This window comes from Saccopteryx bilineata, chromosome 5, assembly GCF_036850765.1.
Source record: "Saccopteryx bilineata isolate mSacBil1 chromosome 5, mSacBil1_pri_phased_curated, whole genome shotgun sequence".
NCBI lineage: Eukaryota > Metazoa > Chordata > Mammalia > Chiroptera > Emballonuridae > Saccopteryx > Saccopteryx bilineata.
This window is the reverse complement of record NC_089494.1, coordinates 95,156,149-95,177,087: the sequence shown is the minus strand read 5'-3', so window position 1 is coordinate 95,177,087 and position 20,939 is coordinate 95,156,149. Positions and strand designations below refer to the sequence as shown.

The 20,939-nt window shown below is 38.1% G+C and overlaps 1 protein-coding gene across 14 annotated transcripts in view; it reads right to left on the bottom strand.

Moving 5' to 3' along the window:
- Nucleotides 1–20,939, bottom strand: part of GTDC1 (glycosyltransferase like domain containing 1) — a 461,161-nt gene that overhangs the window by 375,121 nt on the left and 65,101 nt on the right. For 7 of the 14 annotated variants that reach the window (XM_066279611.1, XM_066279610.1, XM_066279612.1 and 4 more), the window contains exon 2: nucleotides 4,918–5,101. The exons of 4 other annotated variants lie outside the window; for them this stretch is intronic. The gene's annotated coding sequence lies outside the window, so the exon portion shown is untranslated. The remainder of the gene's footprint in view (nucleotides 1–4,917; nucleotides 5,102–20,939) is intronic. 3 more of the 14 variants (XM_066279617.1, XM_066279616.1, XM_066279608.1) reach the window with 1 other exon arrangement.

The following is a 20,939-nucleotide window of genomic DNA, read 5'->3' as shown; positions in this document are numbered from 1 at the left end:
TGCCACAGCTCTAATTCCTCATTTCACAACTGTGTTGTTCTTTTTAAGAAACAATCCATAATAATTTAACAGAACAAGCAAAGCAATGGAAATCAACAGATTATAGTAAGCTATTTACCAGAAAAATTCTAAATTTTGAAGAGGGTGGGGTAATATTTTAACAAAAGATCACTGGCAAAACCCAAAAGAAGACGTATATTTAAAAATATGTATATTGATTCACATCCTTGGTTTACATCTGTTTCTGCTCTGAAATGGGGGAAAGCCCAGATAGCAACTCTTTGAAAAGGTTAAACATAACTTCCCCCATTGCTTTCTGAAACCCACATATATAATGACATTTGTTGGCTGAGTCTCCATATATGACTTGCAAAAAAGTGGTAAACAATCTCAAAGCTGATGCAAACTACAGGTATGCAAAAGGAAATGCTAAAATGTGTACTATTTATACAGTGTTGAAAGCTCTTAGGGAGATGATTCAGAAGTATTTTAAAGTAATTTTTTTAAATTTGAAATTAGTGCATCTAGCACCAAAACACAGATTTTATAAATATGAATGATGAACTTTATATGTTATGAATTGCATACATCTTGCCATTTTGGAAAAGTGTTTTGCTGGAAGACAAATAATATGATTATGCACCACCTTCTTTGTGGTTTTTTGTCCCATGATTCTTCATACCAACATAGAAGAGTTTGGGAGGGGGGGTAAGGGGAAATGAAGCTGAGCCATTCAAGTACCTCTGATAAAGCACATCTAATTTTCTCTCAACACCAAGAGCAAAGGAGTGAAGAGAGAAAGGGGGGAAAGGATAACCATGAAGAAGAAGGAAAGTAAGGTTGTAGGTAGACGCAAAAATGAGGCATGTGGGCTTATAACATGGTGCCGGTCTCCCACAGAATAGAAATGGGAACAATGACACAAGATACATATATTAAAAAGGTCACAAATATGAGCCACAAACCATGGTTAGAAAATGTGAGATTACTTAGTGAGTCAGGCACTGCCACCCAGCTGGAACACCCACACTCCTCACCTCTGCTACAGAAGTGGGGCATGCTGCTGGACTTAGGAGATCGTATCGGTGCTGTTTTAGCCAACAGCTGTAGAGCAAAGCATAATTAGAAGAGCACGGTCTCTGTAGTGAAGTAGACTGGATTCACACACACCTAATTCTATTTGCAAGATTGTTCCACCTGTGAGACTCAGTTTGCTCACCAACAAAATGTGTACAACTACAACCAGTTCACAGGACTGTCACAGTAAATAGTTGAAGTGCAGCATGTAAAACACCTACTTATACACTATTTGGCAGAAACATAGGCAGTTCAATATGTAAGCTCCTTTCCCTACTCCCTCTTCTTTGATTTTCTACATAACACAGTAAGATCTAAAACATTCAAAACTATACTCTTCCTAGACCTAACAAGAAGTTTTCATTTATAGTGGTTCTGGAGACTGTATGTCGATATAAGTGTTCCTTAAGGGTCCCTTTCACATACTGGAATACAGTATCTTACAAAGTTGGTACGGCATCATAAATAGGAATAAATGCAGTACAGTGCACAGGAGGCTGGACCTGATGTGACTATGTCTGGGCTCTGGTCATGTGCTCCAGTGAATTACAGTGGCCATAAGTCTCAGTTTCCTCATGGAGAAAATGGTACTGAACTCGACCAGGAAACCTGGCTCTAAAACAGTATTCTAAGTATCACTTGACATCTAACTGGACTAGATATTACAAGACGAAAAAGGAATAAATATGAGGCCCACCCAAATATAAGGAACAAGCAGGCTGCCTAAAGAGAAAGAAGACAGACACATGATAATAAGAGAGGTGTTCATATATCTATATATAAGCACCATAATGAAAATACTACATAATATAAAGAGAAACACTATACAGTAACATTAAAAAAAACAACACCATCTTAAAAAATAAAAAACTGGTGGATAAAAGAGGAAGTTCTGAAAACAGTTGGAACTAAAAAGCAAGATGAGATATTCAGGCAGAAGCAGAACTTAAGCTCTCAAGCAAATCAAGTTTAAAGTGCAGATATCATTTAACATCTATCTGTCAAAACATAAAGGAGCTAAATAAGATCTCTTAAGGAAATCCATTATCATATGTTCTACAGTAAGATACTAATAGTTTGATATAGGTCACAAAAATCAAAAAGCTACATTAAAAAGAAATTATTGAGGAAAAAAAGAATTTAGAGAGGAGAGCACTAAATTAAGAGGACTCAAACTCTCCTGTATGGCATCTAAGACCCTTCACAATTTGGTCCCAACTTTCCTTTTTAGCCTCATCCCCAACATCCCACCATTAATACATCTCACATTCTTGGTTTAAAGAAGCTATTCGTCATTCCCTGATTTGTGGTCCCAAGTGACTACAAATAAAAAAATGTACATTAAAAACAAGATGAATCAAAACAGAGATATGAAAACCCCTCTGCTTCTCTAACTCTTGACAGAATGTCTCAACATATCTAAAGAGAAAATACATCAGGCCTGATGTATTTCAGGTGTTCACACAGTGGATAGAGTATCAGCCTGGGATGCTGAGGAGCCCCGACGAAAACCATGAGGTCGCTGCTTAGAGTATGGGCTCATCCGAGTGAGTGCAGGCTTGCCTGCTTCAGTGTGGGATCATTAACATGATCTCAAGGTTACTGCCTTGAGTCCAAGGTCATTGGCTTGAGCAAGGTGTCACTGGCTCAGCTTGAGCCTCTCTTCCCCCTATTAAGGCACATGTGAAAAGTAATTAATAAACAAATAAAGTCAAGTAATGCTTCTCCTCTCTCTCCTCCCACCCTCCCTTCCTATCTCTCTCTTTCTATAAGAAAAAAAAAAAAGTTGCAGGAAGGGGTGGACTGGTCCACAAAAGAATCAGAGAAGCCACGAAGGCAAATTTCCACAAGATCAAACTAAGCCATCGGAGAGGAAGTAGTGACTGAGTTGGCTCAAAGAATATGATTTCCTTGGCAAATCTCTAACTGCAGTGAGTATGACAGCCTCAAGCTAACTCAGTTGAGACATACTTCTTCCAACAAATATCTCTTGGGTTCTCTTTCCATGCTCATCAGTGGTCTGTGGCATGGAACTTGCCAGAAGAAGGAGACAGCACTGGTCAGGAATGCTGGGTCAACTTGACAGCTATAGTTCTCAAGCATCAATTGACCTCCATATTCACAACTTGGCTTCCCAAGAAACCTGCCTACTGGGAGGCAACGTACTGATCATGTCCTGCTGACTGCCAATCAAGAAATCCAATCTGCTAGACAGTTGTATTTCTCATTGAAACTAACAAATTAATGAACACATAGAAAGATACAGAGAGAGACAGACAAACAGACCAACAACATATAAATATCTGTACATCAATTTCTAGGAGCATGGTTAATGACGTGTTCCTGAGAGACACCTACCCTCAGTGGGCCTAGGATATCAGGTGTCTGAAAGTGTAAGGTCAAACGCCAGACCCTGGACTGCAATGACCCCACGAAGCGAAGGACAGTCACTTGAGGCCCACTGGCAACTTTGCACAGCCCTGCAATAATTGCCTTTAATGTTCATACTACAACATATGTCAAACATATTTGATTTCATTTCCTCTATTCATATAATATTTCCTTTTCCCAAAATGCCCTCCTCCCACCACTTCACCTGTAGAACTCCTCTTCATCATCCTCCCCCTCCTCCTCTTCCTTTTTTTTTCTTCATTGTTTCCTGGGTTTTTTTTTTTTTTTTTTTTGTATTTTTCTGAAGCTGGAAACGGGGAGAGACAGTCAGGCAGACTCCCGCATGCGCCCGGGATCCACCCGGCACGCCCACCAGGGGCGATGCTCTGCCCACCAGGGGGCGATGCTCTGCCCCTCCGGGGCGTCGCTCTGTTGCGACCAGAGCAACTCCAGCGCCTGGGGCAGAGGCCAAGGAGCCATCCCCAGCGCCCGGGCCATCTTTGCTCCAATGGAACCTCGCTGCGGGAGGGGAAGAGAGAGACAGAGAGGAAGGAGAGGGGGAGGGGTGGAGAAGCAGATGGGCGCTTCTCCTGTGTGCCCTGGCCGGGAATCGAACCCGGGACCTCTGCACGCCAGGCCGACGCTCTACCACTGAGCCAACCGGCCAGGGCCTCTTCTTCTTTTTTAATGCTGTAGCTCAACTGTCAATTCTTCTGTCACATCTTCCCGAACCACTCAGGTAAAATTAATCACATCCTGTTGAGTGCTATCATAGCAAACAGTGTACACCTCCCTCTGCCAGTATCCTCAAATCAGAGTGGGGAGTCCAGACTGACTCCTCCCATTACCTGCTCAACTCCCCAACAAGGCACATGCATTCATTCACCTCTATTAACACTTATCATATACATTTCAAGTCAAGAGATGACTATGGATAGGTAAAGAGGTAGATGTGAAATAATTAAAAAGCATGAGCTGAGAAGGTGAGAAAGTGAGACTAGATAAGCAAGGTCAAAAGCAGAAGGTTTACTGAATATTACTAGAGAAAGCAACATAAAAAACCATAAAATATTATTGAGGGTCCTGAAAGGCTGACGAAGAGGTATAAAAGTGGATTGAGTAGGCAAGAAAAGAAACCACAGTAAGTTCTTAGAAAGAAGAGTAACATCAAGAATTTAATAAAGCACAACAGTGTGGTGATTGCCAGGGAGAGAGGGTGTTGGGGGGAGGTATCATGGGGATAAATAGTGATGGGCAGACAGCGATTTGATTTCAGGTGGTGAACACACAACACAGTGTATAGAGATGTGTTGTAGAATTGTGCACCTGAAACCTATATAATTTTGTTAACTAGTGTCATCCCAATAAATTCAATAAAAAGGAAAACAACAACAACAACAAAAAGATGTTAAAGAGCAGAAAGTAGTTGTAAAAAGAACTAAAAAGTACCAGAGATAGCGTGACCAGGCAGTGGCACAGTGGATAGAGCATCAGACTGGGACGCGGAGGACCCAGGTTCGAAACCCCAAAGTCACGGCTTGAGCGCAGGCTCATCTGGTTTGAACACAGCTCACCAGCTTGAACCTAAGGTTGCTCCCTTGAGCAAGGGGTCATTCAGTCTGCTGTAGCTCTCCTGTAAAGGCACATATGAGAAAGCAATTAATGAACAACCAAGGAGCCACAACGAAGAATTGATGCTTCTCATCTCTCTCCCTTCCTGTCTGTCTGTCCCTCTCTGTCCCTCTCACCATATCTCTCTCTCTCTCTCTCTCTCTCTCTGTCACAACAACAACAACAAAAAAGAACCAGAGATAGAGGGCTAGAGTTTGAATCTCCAACTCACACATAATGACTGGTAAGTTAATGCTTATAAGCCTTAATTTATTTATTTATAAAATAGGAATAATAATATCTACCTTACACAGCAGCTCTTAAAATGAAACCATGTTATCTAGCACAATAGCTGAGATATGTACTAATTGCTTCTGTCCTGGTTATATAGACCATCTAGCATTGTAAATAAAGTGAATGATAGGAGAGAACAGGAAGGTGAAAGATCACTTGATAGGAAATTACAATAGTCACTTGATTGGGCACACCATCCTGGCTTTAGCAACATCTCTTCACTTAACCAGCATTGATACTTCAGACAAGTCCCCTCTTTCAATACATATTTCCTGACCTGCAAATTATAATAATAAACTCTACTCTTCCTGTTTTGCAAAATAATTATGTTCAATATTTTAAGTAGCAAAAATATATTTTAAAGTGTTTCACTAAAGTACTTTGGTGAACAGCAAGAAATGAAGAGAATAAATTTAAGAAGTGGTTTCAAAAAATATTCAAGGACATTAGCAACATTTGGAGATACCCTTATCCAAATAAAAATGTCAAAGTATTGAAAGAATGTTCCTTTAAAAAAATTCAGAAATTCAGAGGTAAAAACAGTGTCAAAGAGATGATTTGGAAAGGGTCTATTCTGAGGCAAAAGGACATCCAAATGAAAGCAGATGCAAGAGCAGGACTAGAGTTTAGGTGAAGGCCAATGACATGAAATGGAGCTCTGACAACTAGTAGCAATAGCCATCAAAGTGATACATATGAGAAAGATGATTTATCTATGGTACAAATGCAAAGAAAGAACGAAAGTTGTAAGATTCCAGATGCGCCTGACCAGGCGGTGGCGCAGTGGATAGAGTGTCGGACTGGGATGTGGAGGACCCAGGTTCGAGACCCCAAGGTCTCCAGCTTGAGTGCGGGTTCATCTGGTTTGAGCAAGGCTCACCAGCTTGAGCCCAAGGTCACTGGTTCAAGCAAGGGGTCACTGGCTCAGCTGTAGTCCCCGGTCAAGGCACATATGAGAAATCAATCAATGAACAACTAAGGAACCGCAACGAAGAATTGATGTTTCTCATCTCTCTCCCTTCCTGTCTGTCTGTCCCTATCTGTCCCTCTCTCTGACTCTCTGTCTCTGCCACAAAAAAAAAAAAAAAAAAGATTCAAGATGCACTAAGTAAATGCCTAGCAAAGGATAAGGATAAAACCCACCCACAAAGAGAACACAGGTATTACAGGAAAATGTGTGGGCAGCAGAGTTCAAAGCAGAAATCCAAAGTAGAGTGCTGGTGAAATTGAAAAGCCAAGGTCATGTGGCATTAGTATGTCAAGGAGATTGAAAGAGGAAAAAACCTCTACAACTGGCTAGAATGTGGTCACCAGTGACCTTCAAGAATGCTGTTTCAGTACAAAGGTGGGACCAAAGCCAGATTGCAAGGAGTTAATCATAATTCTATGATCCTAACACAAAAAAACAGTTGCCAGTAAACTGAAGGTGAAATTCACAGATAAGAGAAAAGCACATTTAATAATTGAAAGGGGACAAACTTTATCTCAAAAAAGCTTCTTAGGATTTTTAACACTTCTACAGGAGAAAGAGGACTTTGGTTTTACAAAATCTCCCAAAAGACTTAAGTAGCAAAATACATGGAAGTTAGATCTGGCTGCAACTGAAGGACAAAAAAGAGGTTACTTAGCCCTAATAGTGATCTAAACTTTTGATTACAATTAATTCACATACCCTAAATAAGGCATGTCAGTAACTAAGTTATATTAACTATTACAGGCAAATTATAGAATGCTTTAAATAAATTATTACAAGGTAATAAAAATATTACTTAAAAGAGTGGTTAATAACATTACTATGTTATATTTAACATTAAACACTGCTTTCTAATGTGTCCAAATTTCCATTTCCATTTCTTAATGTTTATGTACATCTAAGACATAGATATTTTTTGTGATTCTGTACATAACCTATACTAACTGCTATTTGATTTAAATAAGTACTCAGTTACTTTAATTTTTTAGTAGTCAGTTACTTTTGATTATATTTAAAGGTATAATACACTCAAAAAAGATCAGATAAAAATAAAAATCATTCTAAAAACCATAATACAAAAAGACAAGTAAAACTCTTTCAGGAATATTGACGCTCCCAGCATCTAGCTTGAGGCAGGTCTTCTAAGGTAAAAGAACAGAACAGACATGCTAAACTTTGTATTAACCACAGAAGACCATGAATAGCCAAAGCAAACTCAAGAAAAGAGAACTAAGCTGAAGGCACCATGCTTCCTGATTTTAAACTACAGGGTGGGGCAAAGTAGGTTTTACAGTTGTTCATATGAAAAAATTCATTTATTAGTAAATAATAATACAAAAATAAAATCGTTTTACTTACAACTGTAAACCTACTTTTACCCTACATCTTTGTTCATTGCAAAGCTACAGTAATCAAAACAGTATGATATTTGCATAAAAAGAGACATATAAACCAATGGAACAAAATAAAGAGGCGAGAAATAAAGCCATGCCTATATGATCAATTAATTTAGAACAAAGTAGCCAAAAATATACAATGAGGAACAATCTCTTCAATAAATGGTGTTGTGAAAACTCTACAACCACATACAAAAAATAAAACTGGACCCTATCTTAAATGTTACACAAAAATCAAGTCAAACAAATTAAAGACTGTAACATAATACCTGAAACTGAAAAACTCCTAAAACAGAGGGAAAAGTTTCTTGACATAAGTCTTGGTGATGATTTTTTTGAATTTGATAACAAAATCAAAGGCAACAAAAGCAAAATTAAGAGACTATAACAAACTAAAAAGCTTCAACATGGCAAAGGAAACAATCAACATAATGAAAACCTACAAGTGTGCAAATGATAAGCCATTAATATCCAAAACACATAGATAACTCATACAACTCTATAGTAAAATTTCAAAAAATCCAATTAAAAATGAACTGAGGATCTGAATAGACATTCTTCTGAAGAATACACATAAATGGCCAACAGGCATGGATAGACGCTCAACACTAATCACTAGGGAAATGCAAAACAAAACCACAATGAAGTAATACCTCATACCAGTTAGAATGGTTATCATCAAAAAGAAATAAGTATTGGCAAGAATGCTCAGAAAAGGAAACCCTTATGCATTGCTGGTAAAAATGTAAACTGATACATTCATTATAAAAATAGTATGGAGTTTCCTTAGAAAATTAAAAATGGAACTACTGTATGATCCAGCGATTCCACTTCTCGGTATTTATAGGAAGGAAACAAAAGCACTAACTTGAAAAGATATGTGGACTCTCTTGTTCACAGCAGGATTATTTACAATATCCAAAGATGGAAACAACCTAAATTTCCATCAATAGATGAATGGATTAAGACAGTAAAGCACAAGAATATAATAAAATATTATTCAGCCATAGAAAAAGAAGAAAATGCTGCCATTTACAACAATATGGATGAACCTTGAGGGAATTATGCTAAGTGAAATAACTCAGACAAATAACACATGACTCACCTATCTGTGTAATCTAAAAACAATCAAACAAGCACCTCATACATACAAAGAATAGACTGGTGGTTACCAGAGCAGGAGGGCTTAGGGGAACTTAGTGTGGACAAATTGGGTGAAGCTGGTCAAAAGGTACAAGTTTCAGTTATAAAATAAATACACTACAAAGATGTAATGTACAGCATGTTGATTACAGTTAATAATACTGTATTATATATTAAAAGTTAAGAGAATAAATCTTACAAAGTCTTACTACAAGAAAAAAAAATTTTGTAATTGTGTGGTGATGATGTTTTAACTAGACTTATTGTGGTGATCATTTCCAAATATATACATATATCCAATCACATACCTAAACTAATATAATGTTATACATCTATTAAATGTCAATAAAAAAATTTTTAACAATTTAACAAATTTTTAACAAGGAAAGAAATAAGAGAGATAGGTCTGCTTGTATCTCAATCACCAAGACTTTCCCGTAATTTCAAAAGTGTAAATATCAAGTTAATTCTCAACTTTTTTATGTAACAAAATATTATACCTGTAAGGCCAGTAGCCACGGCCACCATCACAGCTGCCTGGCCCATGCAGGTTTGCATTTGATTCAGACAGATGGTAATGAAACAACGGAGCCGAGAACTGGTGAGCCATTAGCTTTAATCCTAGCTTGCACCCAGTAGACAAGAAATACACACAATGGAAAAACACTTCCCTTTCCAATTAGGGCTCCCAAAGCCACTGACTTATCTGAATTTCCTAGAATCAAAGGTTTCTACCTCACCAGCCTTATTCACCTCTGTTCCCCATCTCCTTCTCTCTGCACAAACTCTGCACAAACTGGCTTCTCCTTCAGCACTCCGCCATCTTGTCTGCTTCTCTTCTGCAATGCTAATTTCAGGAGCAGAAAGAGAGAGAGAGAGAGAGAGAGAGAGAGAGAGAGGGAGCACCCCCCTGGTCTCCCTTATTTTATGGTGTAGAAATTAAAGCCTTTAAGCAAGTACATATACAAATAAGGAATTCTCTGATACAAAGCCACTTATCTGAGGCATAAATAGGATTCCTCATAAGAGTGCACAACCCCACATCATGCAACAGTCAAGGGTGTGGGGAAAAGCTTATTGTTGAGAAGATCTTAGTATTAAAAGGGTGGGAAAGGCTTTAAAACTAAGCCTTAGGCTATAAGGAATCCTGCCTGCTTACAGCCTGTCCCCCACACCCAACGCAAAGTATAAGTTAGCAAAAATATACATCATATTTGCAAACTTATTTGACCCACAGTTCCAAATTAATAAATACAGAGATAATAAAACAATGTCATTTGGGTCAAGTTTTATCCTTCTTATCCCCAAATCTGCAGTCAAAATTACTAACAGACCGTACAGAATTGGCTCTTTTTTGGTTTCTAAGCAATAAAAGAATTCTAATGAAACACACCAAAACAGAAGGACCAAAAAAAAAAAAAAAGAATCAGTGAAACAGAAAAATAGAAATTTCCTGATTCTGACTTAGACCCACCAGGACAGAACACTAAAGCAAAAGTCAAAACCCCTGTGTTGGTCAAATAAGTTTGTAAACATGATATATATGTTTGCTCGCTTGTGACTTATATTGGGTGTGGGGGACAGGCTATAAGCAGGCCAGGTCGTTGTAGCCTAAGGTTTGGTTTTGGGACTAAGCTTTTCCCCACACCCTTGACTGATTGTATGATCTGGGTGGTGCACTCTCATGAGGAATCCACTTATGCCTTGGATAAGTGACTTTGTATCAGAGACTTCCTTGTTTGTATATTGGATTAAGGGATTTTGGTTTTCTACACTATAAAGTGGGACAGACCAGGAGCTTGGATACACAGTTCCTGCTATCACAATTGCAGGGGCTTCCCTGATCCCTGGCCCTTCATGGGAAGAGCTGGTTTTCTGCTTTTCCCTTGTCTTCTTTTGTGGTTTGCCTGTCTTGGTGAGACACCAATAAATAGGATGGCCCCCCATCCTCTGACTCCGCCATTTCTTTATCATCTGCCCGAATCCAATGGGAACCTGCATGTGAATGGCCACGATGGCGGCTCCTGGCCTTACACCCTGGTTTTATTCCCGGCCAGGGCACATAGGAGAAGCGCTCATCTGCTTCTCCACCCCTCCCCCTTCCTCTCTGTCTCTCTCTTCCCCTCCCGCAGCCAAGGCTCCATTGGAACAAAGATGGCCCAGGCGCTGGGGATGGCTCCTTGGCCTCTGCCGCAGGCGCTAGAGTGGCTCTGGTCGCGGCAGAGCAACGCCCTGGAGGGGCAGAGCACTGCCCCTGGTGGGCGTGCCGGGTGGATCCCAGTTGGGCGCATGCGGGAGTCTGTCTGACTGTCTCTCCCCATTTCCAGCTTCAGAAAAATACAAAAAAAAACAACAACAAAAAAAACAAAACCTGGTTTTAGTGCAGCCCAACCCATGAAAAATCATTTAATCACTATGCTACTCAGTTTTCTGCATTTAGGAAAGAAAAATCTCACCAACCTCAACTACTTCCAAAACTGTTGTGATGATAAAACAAAACAGCATATGTAAGAAATATAAATAATTACATTTGTGAAGAATTATAATTATACACATATACACATAGAGCTTCACAAATACAAGGTTAAAATCTATTACTCATTACTTAATGGTACAGATAGATTATTTTAATTAACCCATATACTATCTTTATGCTTAACAAAATTTTATTATAATACCATTTCATTATTTCAATTATTCTCTGAACTTTAATGGACATATTTAGTTGTAAATGCCAACGTAGTTAATTCTTGACTATTTAATCAGTTAAGATTTCTATACTGTTCATAAGGTTATTGACCCAAGAAAAAAATAATAGTTAAATTCAAATTGGATAAAATGTATTTCTTGCTGCTCTTTTAAAGATCTGGTAGAAAAGAGAAATTTAAATAAATAATAAAGTTAAGATTATTACTATTTATATTTCATTTGGCAGAGTTCCCAGTTTACTTTTTCTTAGTAAAGATTGCAAATAGTCGATGTTTGTTCTTATATGTCTGAAACCACTCCTACTAAATGTACGACTCTAATTCTTATTAATATTCTTTTCAAGGAAGAATAGAACTATTTGACCATATTTCTTTTTCTCCACAGGACAGTCAAACCTTTCACTTGATTTTCAAAGCAAGAGTGAGTATAAATATGTTCCTTACATTTTTAGGCAGAAGTTTGGTCTTCTGTTCCACAAATAAAGTAACTGCATAGAAATAGCTGTTAGATAAAATCATCATGTTATAAAACATGACAGTAGTCACAAACATTCGAAAAGCACTTGAAAAGTGTGACCCTATTTGATCATACTCTAGAAATAAACATAATCCATGCTGCTTTCTTAATCACTGCAATCTAAATATTGAACAGCTTAGCTTTCGATATTATTTTACCAGCATACAGAAGGAACCAGACAAGCCATTTTGAGATTAATCAGTGTAAGAATTTACTCATTTCAGAGGCTTAGGTCTCTCTAAGACTGATATCAGTCTTAAGGTTAAGTGTAAATCTACAGCAAAGAAATTTTGCTTCCCAGTAACTTTCCTACATGAAGATGGAGAAAACACCTATAAAAAGGTAAGTATTTCAGAGTAGACAACAATATAAATGCTTACATTTAACCTAAGGCTTGAAGCAGTGAGCAGAACTGGGATGATGTCTGAAAACACTTCAATACCTCTTTTTGCAGGGCTTTTCCAGAACCCACCCTCATTTAAGCTTTTCCTTCAATCTCTTTCAATTCACCCCCACAATCCTTTAGAAAACCGAACTGAGCAAGATATGAAAGAACTGAAGAAAAGGAAGATGAAAAGAACTATTTCACTATCTATGTGCCTCAACCTGAATCTCTGGTTTAAAAATTTTTGACAATCAATAAATCTTAGTTAAAAGGGAAGTGAAAACAAAAACAAAAACAAAACGTACAGTAGAAGCATCTGTGTACCTGTCCCCAATCCCATGTTCCCCCTCTCTCCCAGAGGCAACCGCTCTGCTGACCTGTGTGTCCATCATTCCATCACTGACTATTTAAACATCATCTCCATGTGATTGCTTTTATAGAATTAAACTCCATTATTCCACAGGCCATGTGTGATACTGTCCTGCATAGCATCCAGTAAAGTAACTGGCATACTGTAATCATTTAAATGCTATAAATACCTCTAAAAAAATAATAAAATTTAGTCAAACTAATAAAACAGAACCATATATTACAATAAGAAAAAAAATTCCTTCTTTTTATGAAACCCAACTAGGTATCTATTATGTAAAGTTATTCCAAAAACTCAAATTATTAAAAACTGCATTTTAAATTGAAAAGACAGAATCAAATTTAAATTACCAAAGTTTAAGTGGGAAAAATGTATCTTTCATTCAAATAATTCCCTATAAAATCAACAACTATAATATATTTTCTCTTTTTTTTTTGTTTCACCACATTATAAGTTATTTTTCTATATTCCCTAGGCAGCAACAAATAACATCATGCATGAAGACTGATATAATTACATGCCAAAAAAGACAGACCAGGACCCTCACACTCCAAACTCCCCTCTGTGGCTTCTTCATGTCCCATATGTTGCTAATAAAATTGTTTCAATCATACCTATGAGACAGTTTTACTGACATAGTGTCAGGCCTCTTGATTCTTCACAAGGCAAATAGTACCACCAGAACGATTATAAATGCAAATTTTAAGACTGAAGTAAACAAAAATCTGCATTCTATGATACATGCATGCCTCTGTGTGTGTGTGTATGTGTGTGTGTGTGTATACACACAGATATATACATATTTTGGAGCATAGAGACTTACATTAAAGCCACAATTCCAATATTTGATTTTTAAGCTCTGAAATGCCCTAGGAATATAGACATATAGAAGGTTCCAACATCTGATAACAGTATGACATTCAAGGAAACATAAGCCTAGTCCTGGCCTGGCCAGTGATGCGGTGGATAGAGTGCCAAGGTCACCAGTTCAATCCCAGCATAACAAACTCAATCCTGGGGTCACCAGCTTGATCCCAGGCTCACTGACGCAACCTCGAGGTCAACGGTTGGAGCCAAGGTTGGAGCCCTGGTCAGTACATGATGAGAAACAATGGTGTATAACTAAGTGGAACAATGAGTTGATGCTTCTTTCTGTCTCTCTCTCACTTCCCCCCTCTCAAAAGAAAACAAAACAAACAAACAAAACCATAAGCTTAGCATCATCCTTTCATATCAGGAGTCAGGAACCTATGGCTCGCGAGCCAGACGTGGCTCTTTTGATGGCTGCATCTGGCTCGCAGACAAACCTTTAATAAAAAAAAAGAATACCGTTAAAAATATAAAACATTCTCATGTATTACAATCCATTCATTTCCTACCGCTCATGTTCATGGTTGCAGGTGGCTGGAGCCAATCACAGATGTCTTCCAAGACAACACAAAATTTTTATTGGATAATGTGTAACGTACACAGGTCATTGTGAGGTCAGAAAGTAAACTTCCCTCCTTTTAATCAAGTAGTCAGCTGGCTAACTGCAGAAATTCTTTTGACAAAGAAGATGGCTAAAAGAAAAAAAGGTGAAGAGTATCGTACTTTTCAGCAGGAATGGACAGAGGAATTCGCCTTTGTGGAAAGAGCAGGTTCTGCGTGTCTCTAATATGCAATGATAAAATTGCATGGATGAAAAGGTCAAATATAAAGTGGCACTTTGACACACACCATACTACATTTGCATCGAAATATACAGCAGGGGACAGCAGGAAGAAAGCATGTCAAGAGCTACTGTGCAGAATGCAAGCTAGTCAGCAGCAACTGACTCCATGTTTAGACCCAACAAGGTGGCTGGAATTCGGCTAGCTTTGCTGGTGCTTTAGCAATTGTGAGAAACGGAAAGCCATTCACAGATGGGGAGTATGCCAAAACATTCATGCTTGATGTTGTCAATGAACTTTTTGACGACTTTTCGGAGAAAGATAATCAAATGAATAAAAAACACGCCTCTGTCGGCAAGAACTGTTCACGATTGTACCATCATGATGGCAAATCAAATTGAGGCAACACAAATGAAGGACATAAATGCAGCACCATTCTTTTCTCTCACTTTGGATGAGTCAACAGACGTAAGCCATTTATCCCAGTTTAGCGTGATTGCAAGGTATGCTGTCGGTGACACACTACGTGAGGAAAGTCTTGCTGTTTTGTCTGAAAGAGACAACAAGAGGTGAGGATTTCTTCAAGTTTTTCACTGAGTTTGCTAAAGAAAATAATCTACTGATGGATAAACTTATTTTGGTGTGTACTGATGGTGCTCCGTGCATGGGGGGAAAAACAGAGGATTCGTGGAGCTTCTCCGTGAACATGAAAAGAGACCCATCCTAAGTTTTCACTGCATCCTACATCAGGAGGCACTTTGTACTCAGATGTGTGGTGAGCAGCTTGGTGAGGTGATGTTGCTGGTCATTCAGGTGGTCAACTTTATTGTTGCCCAAGCTTTAAATGATCGCCAGTTTAAAACACTGCTGGATGAAGTTGGGAATAATTATCCTGGTCTGCTTCTGCACAGCGATGTGCTTTGGTTGACAAGAGGGAAGGTGCTCAGATGTTTCGTGCTTGTCTGAGCGAAATCCGGACTTTTCTTAAAATGAAAAACGTCGAGCATCCTGAGTTAGCTAACAGTGAGTGGCTCCTGAAGTTCTACTATCTCGTGGACATGACTGAACATCTGAACCAGCTCAATGTGAAAATGCAAGGTGTTGGAAATAGTCTTATCCCTTCAACAAGCAGTGTTTGCATTTGAAAACAAGCTGGAACTCTTCATTGTGGACATTGAAACAGGTCATTTACTACACTTTGAAAGACTGGGAGAGTTTAAAGATGCATGCACAGCAGGTAACCCTGCTCAAAATCTTGATCTCCAGCAGCTAGCGGGCTTCACATCTAATCTCCTGCAGTCATTCAAAGAGCGCTTTCCAGAACTTCGTGAGTGCATTTGTCTTAGTTCATCACCCATCCACATGAGTGTGCAGTAGACAGCACCGACTTGAGTTACATCCCCGGTATCTCTGTCAGAGATTTTGAGCTACAAGCTGCTGACCTAAAGGCCTCAGACATGTGGGTGAATAAGTTCAAGTCACTGAATGAAGATTTGGAAAGACTTGCACGACAGAAAGCAGAGTTGGCGAGCAAACAAAAGTTGGAAGAAATGAAAAAACTTCAATCCGCAGACCAGCTGATCGTCAAAACTTGGAGTGCGCTTCCTGTCACATACCACACACTGCAGCATGTAAGTATTGCTGTACTGACAGTGTTTGGTTCTACGTATGCATGTGAGCAGTCTTTCTCACGTCTAAAGAACATTAAGACCAACCTACAATCGTGTTTAACGGATGGAAGTCTCAACACCTGCATGAAGCTTAACCTCACCACGTATCAACCAGACTACAAAGCCATCAGCAAAACCATGCAACAGCAGAAGTCGCATTAATGGTAAGAAGTACTTTATTCATCATTGATTAGCAACAACATAACAACATTATTAAAAAGAATTCAGAGACTTATTGTACTTTAAAAGTGTTGGTCTTACATAAAATGCACACATTTACTTGTATTTAGTGTTAAACATATTGTATGGCTCTCATAGAATTATATTTTAAAAAATGTAGCATTCATGGCTCTCTCAGCCAAAAAGGTTCCCAACCCGTTTTATATTGTTAATACAATTTATTCAAATATCTGGTAAGAATAGTGATAGCTAGAATTCTTAGTAATAATTATAGATATAAAAAAGAAAACAATGGGACATTGAAGCAACATTTAGAACTTTTATAAACCTACTATACTGATAAACAACCCAGTATTCATGTGCCTGACTTTATACTTCAGGAAGCTAAAACACTTTCATTACATTGTAGTTAAATTCATCATATGTAAAGTTTTATTATAAAACATTAATGTTGAAATTAAATCAAAACGAAACTTTTTTAAAATCAAAAAAGCTTATAAGCACTGCTATTATAGAAAAGTGCTCAATTAGATCAGGACAAATGCATCTCAATTTTTTGGAAATTTCTTCTGGAGATCCCTCCCTAAAATGTTATTTCAACATGATCTCCATTAGTGTCTCTGGGGACAAAGCCCTTTTTACTGTCAGCATAAGAACAAAACAATTATCATGCATTCTAGTCTCCTTCAAATAGACACCGCAGCAAGTGGGAAAAGGAGACAGCGGTGCTGGTTCAAGAACAAATATTTCGTTTCTGACAGAGCTATGGCAGATACGGCAGACTGATCCCCAACACTCACGCAACCCCGTTCTAGTACGTCTTACAACACAACAGTGACTAGTATGGTAAGGGATACTTTTGCTAGACTCTCTTACAATTTGAGATAGGCATGTGCTTGACAATTGCTAATAATACAATAATTAGCAATTAATACAAGAATAAACTGTTTTGCATGCTCAGAATTATAAACTTGCTTTTGCACTGTACTTAAAACTGGTTAAAATGGTACATTTTATGTTATATATTTTGTCACAGTAGGTTTCCAAAGCAGAAGCACTCCTAGGAGACAGAAAAAAGGAAACAAAAAGAGAGAGCAATCAAACACAGGCAGATCCGCCCACAGAGCAATGATGGTGAGCAAGGTGATGACTCTTCTGGGGCCAGTGGCAAAGGTCAGGACTCCTCATTCAGCAGCTTCCACACTTGGGCGGGGTGGCGTGGCTCTGCACACAGAAGGCGGTGGCTCCCTTAGAAGCCATTTGAAAAGTGTGGTTCCAGGAGGTATTCCTAGAAGCTCAACCGAGAGTCCTTCCTTCTGCTCCCTCAATGATCCCATAAACCATTACAAATTAATAAATCTCCTTCTGCTCCCATCAGTTTTAATGACTCAGTTATCTGCTACTTAGAGCCCTTTCCAACATATAGGCCAAGCAAACAGAACACATGAAATAAATTTTCAAATAAAATACCCAAACTAAGCTCTAAAAAATACTTACTTTTGCATAACAATATGAATGTACTTAATGCCACTGAATTATACACATATACGGTGGGCAAAACTAGGTTTACAGTTTATTTTTATGGAAAATAATACAATAATTAGCAATTAATACAAGAATAAACTGTTTTGCATGCTCAGAATTATAAACTTGCTTTTGCACTGTACTTAAAACTGGTTAAAATGGTACATTTTATGTTATATATTTTGTCACAGTAAAGAAATAATTTTCATAAACACATTTTTAAAAAAGAACTATATTTAGGCCTAGGAATCAAGAACTCTTAGGTAAACTAAGTTTTGTTAACTTATTCCTATTCCAATAGTGTCAAGCAAGCAAGTTACTTTGTCTCTTGTTCTAGCCTCTTGGTCTTTAAGAGTAAAAAGTGGAAGAAATCTCAATATATAATATATATATATTATATATTAGAGATAAGACAAACACTAAAATTCTGTAATAGATGAAGTGGGGAGTGGGGGACAAGGCAACGTTTGTGGCAAAAATCACTATGTGATTGCTATAAGCCAAGTTCTTTACATATATCCTCTTTTAATCCTCACAAGAACAACACTCATCTAACCCCATTCAAATAATGCTCAACACAGGTGTTTAATCCTTTTCTTAAAGATGAGAAAATAGAGGATGAAAACCAAGAAACTTGTCCAAGGTGTACAGCTAGCGACTTCTGTAGTAATGACAGCTCAGGATCTGCCTGACGCCAAAGCCCTGGCTCTTTCTCTACCACATTCCTCTTCCTGACGACCACAGCCACAGTGCTCAGCAGGCAAGGGCTAATTAAATTATCCACCATGATGGAATCATTGCAGAGCCAGGAAAGCAATTCCTGAAAAGTGTCACCTAGGCCATTAATACAGTATGCCCTGTAGAGTCAAGTGTGATGTTCAAATACAGAAATAACAAGATGATGATGATTATAATTATAATAGCATTCAGCTACCATTTACTGAGTGCCTGTTATGTTTAAAGTGCTTCATATACATTATTTCATTTAATCCCCTGAACATCCCAGTGAGAAATGCACAGTAGGTGTTACCTTCATTTTACAACAGAAGAAAATGAGATGCAAAGGGATTAAAAACTCTACAATTATACAGCAAGCCAAATTCAGAGCCAAAATTTGAACCTAAGTCTCTATGGTGGCAAAGCATGTGGGTGGCAAACACAACTTAATTTTCCTTTTATCATCTAAAGAGCCAAACATGGGCCTTTACAGGTAAACAGTAAATGAATAGTTTTTTACTTTGAAATTAAAGATATCAAATGCACACCAGAGGGTTACACAGATTCAACAGTCTAGAGCTCGCACGGAGTGAAAAGACACAAAGAAATAATAATGAAAAGTCCATCCCTGAAGATCGATATATGTTTGCTAGTAAAAGTGAGAAGATCAGAGCCCCCTTCCTCACACTCTTTCAGCCTAGCCAACCCCTCACTTCACCTTCCCACCACAAGAGAAAGAGAAGCCACAGACAAGCACCATGCCTTGCCTAGCAACCCTGGTGCACTGTTTGGAATTATACAAACTACCCTGTCCTTAGAGAACTGTAGGAAAGCAAGGAAGTCACCTGCAAGGCCTGTAATACAGCAGGTCTGAGGCGAGGCCTGAGAACTTACAACTCTAACAAACTCCGAGATGATACTGCCACCAGACTGTGCGAGTTTCAATGATTATCGTCCTAAAACTTTTGGTCCACCACGTTCAGCCACTGAAGAGAAACTAATTAGGAAGATGATGTATCTTCTCTTTGGTACAGTATGACCTTACAACGGAGATATAATTAATAAGTTGGAAAACAGCCACAAGGTTGGCAGGATGGAAGCTAAGGAGGAGTGCTCAGTCTACATCCAGATCATCAATGGGTACAGCAGACGTTTGAAACTATCAGTGACACACGTAATATGTATCTGATAGAAGTTATGAGGTAGAATGTAGGGGTAGAGAGAAGGGAATAAAGTTTGAATAAATTAAACAATATTTGAATAAAAGGAATAAAATTATAAAGTCTATAACTAGCATGCAGAAACTCAGCACAAAGAAAAAATGATGCCCTAGCCTGCTACAAAACTTGACTTTTCAAAAAGAAAATAGGCCTAGTTTTTAGTGAAATACTATTAACAAATATTTCCCAAATAAGCACAACTCTTAATAGCATAAAAAATTAAAAATAACAGGAATTCAATATATTCCCAGATGATAATAATGAGCTGCCAAAGGTCAAGAAAATCCAAGTCAGTGCATACACGGTGATGGAGTCATAATTCTCTTTTATTTACAAACAGAGAAAGAAACTTAATTATTTAGTATCAGTATGACAAGCACACTCATATATGGAAATAATAGCTTGTGTAGTTAACTCAAAACATAGTCTAAAACCACATGTACTGGAAACATAGAAAACCTAGTGTCATGAAGCAAAAACACCATTATTTAAAATTACATGCTAGCAAAATTTAGCTTACAGAGTACTGCCTTCCACTAAACAAAAGGCAGTAAATGATTTTGTTTTTGTTTTCATTCAGTTGACATGAGGACACTTGAAGTCTACCAACATGCCTATCAAAAGTAAATAAAAACCAAAAAAGCAACTATAAAGAAAAAGAAACTGATATAGTGGAAAAATAGAAAATAATCTCAATGTCCATCCACAAGCACAAAAGAAATAGAAGCACAATCATACAATTGAATATAATACAGTCCCCAAAATCACTTAACTGTAGCACTGGTGTTATAGCCTGAATTATGTCCTCCAAAATTTCATATCTTAACGCCCTAACCCCCAGTACACCTCAGAACATAACTGCATTTGGAGATAAGGCTTTTAAAAAGGTAATTAAATTAAAGGAAGGCCATTAGAGCAAGCTCTAATCCAGTATGACTAGTATCCTTATAAGAGGTAATTTGGACAGAGACAGACAACAGAGATGTGCATAATACACAGACCTTATGAGGACAAAGCATATAGGGTGAACAGAAAGAAGGTAGCCATCTGCAAACCAAAGAGAGAGACCACAGAAGAAAACAATCTTCCAATACCTTGATCTTGGATTTC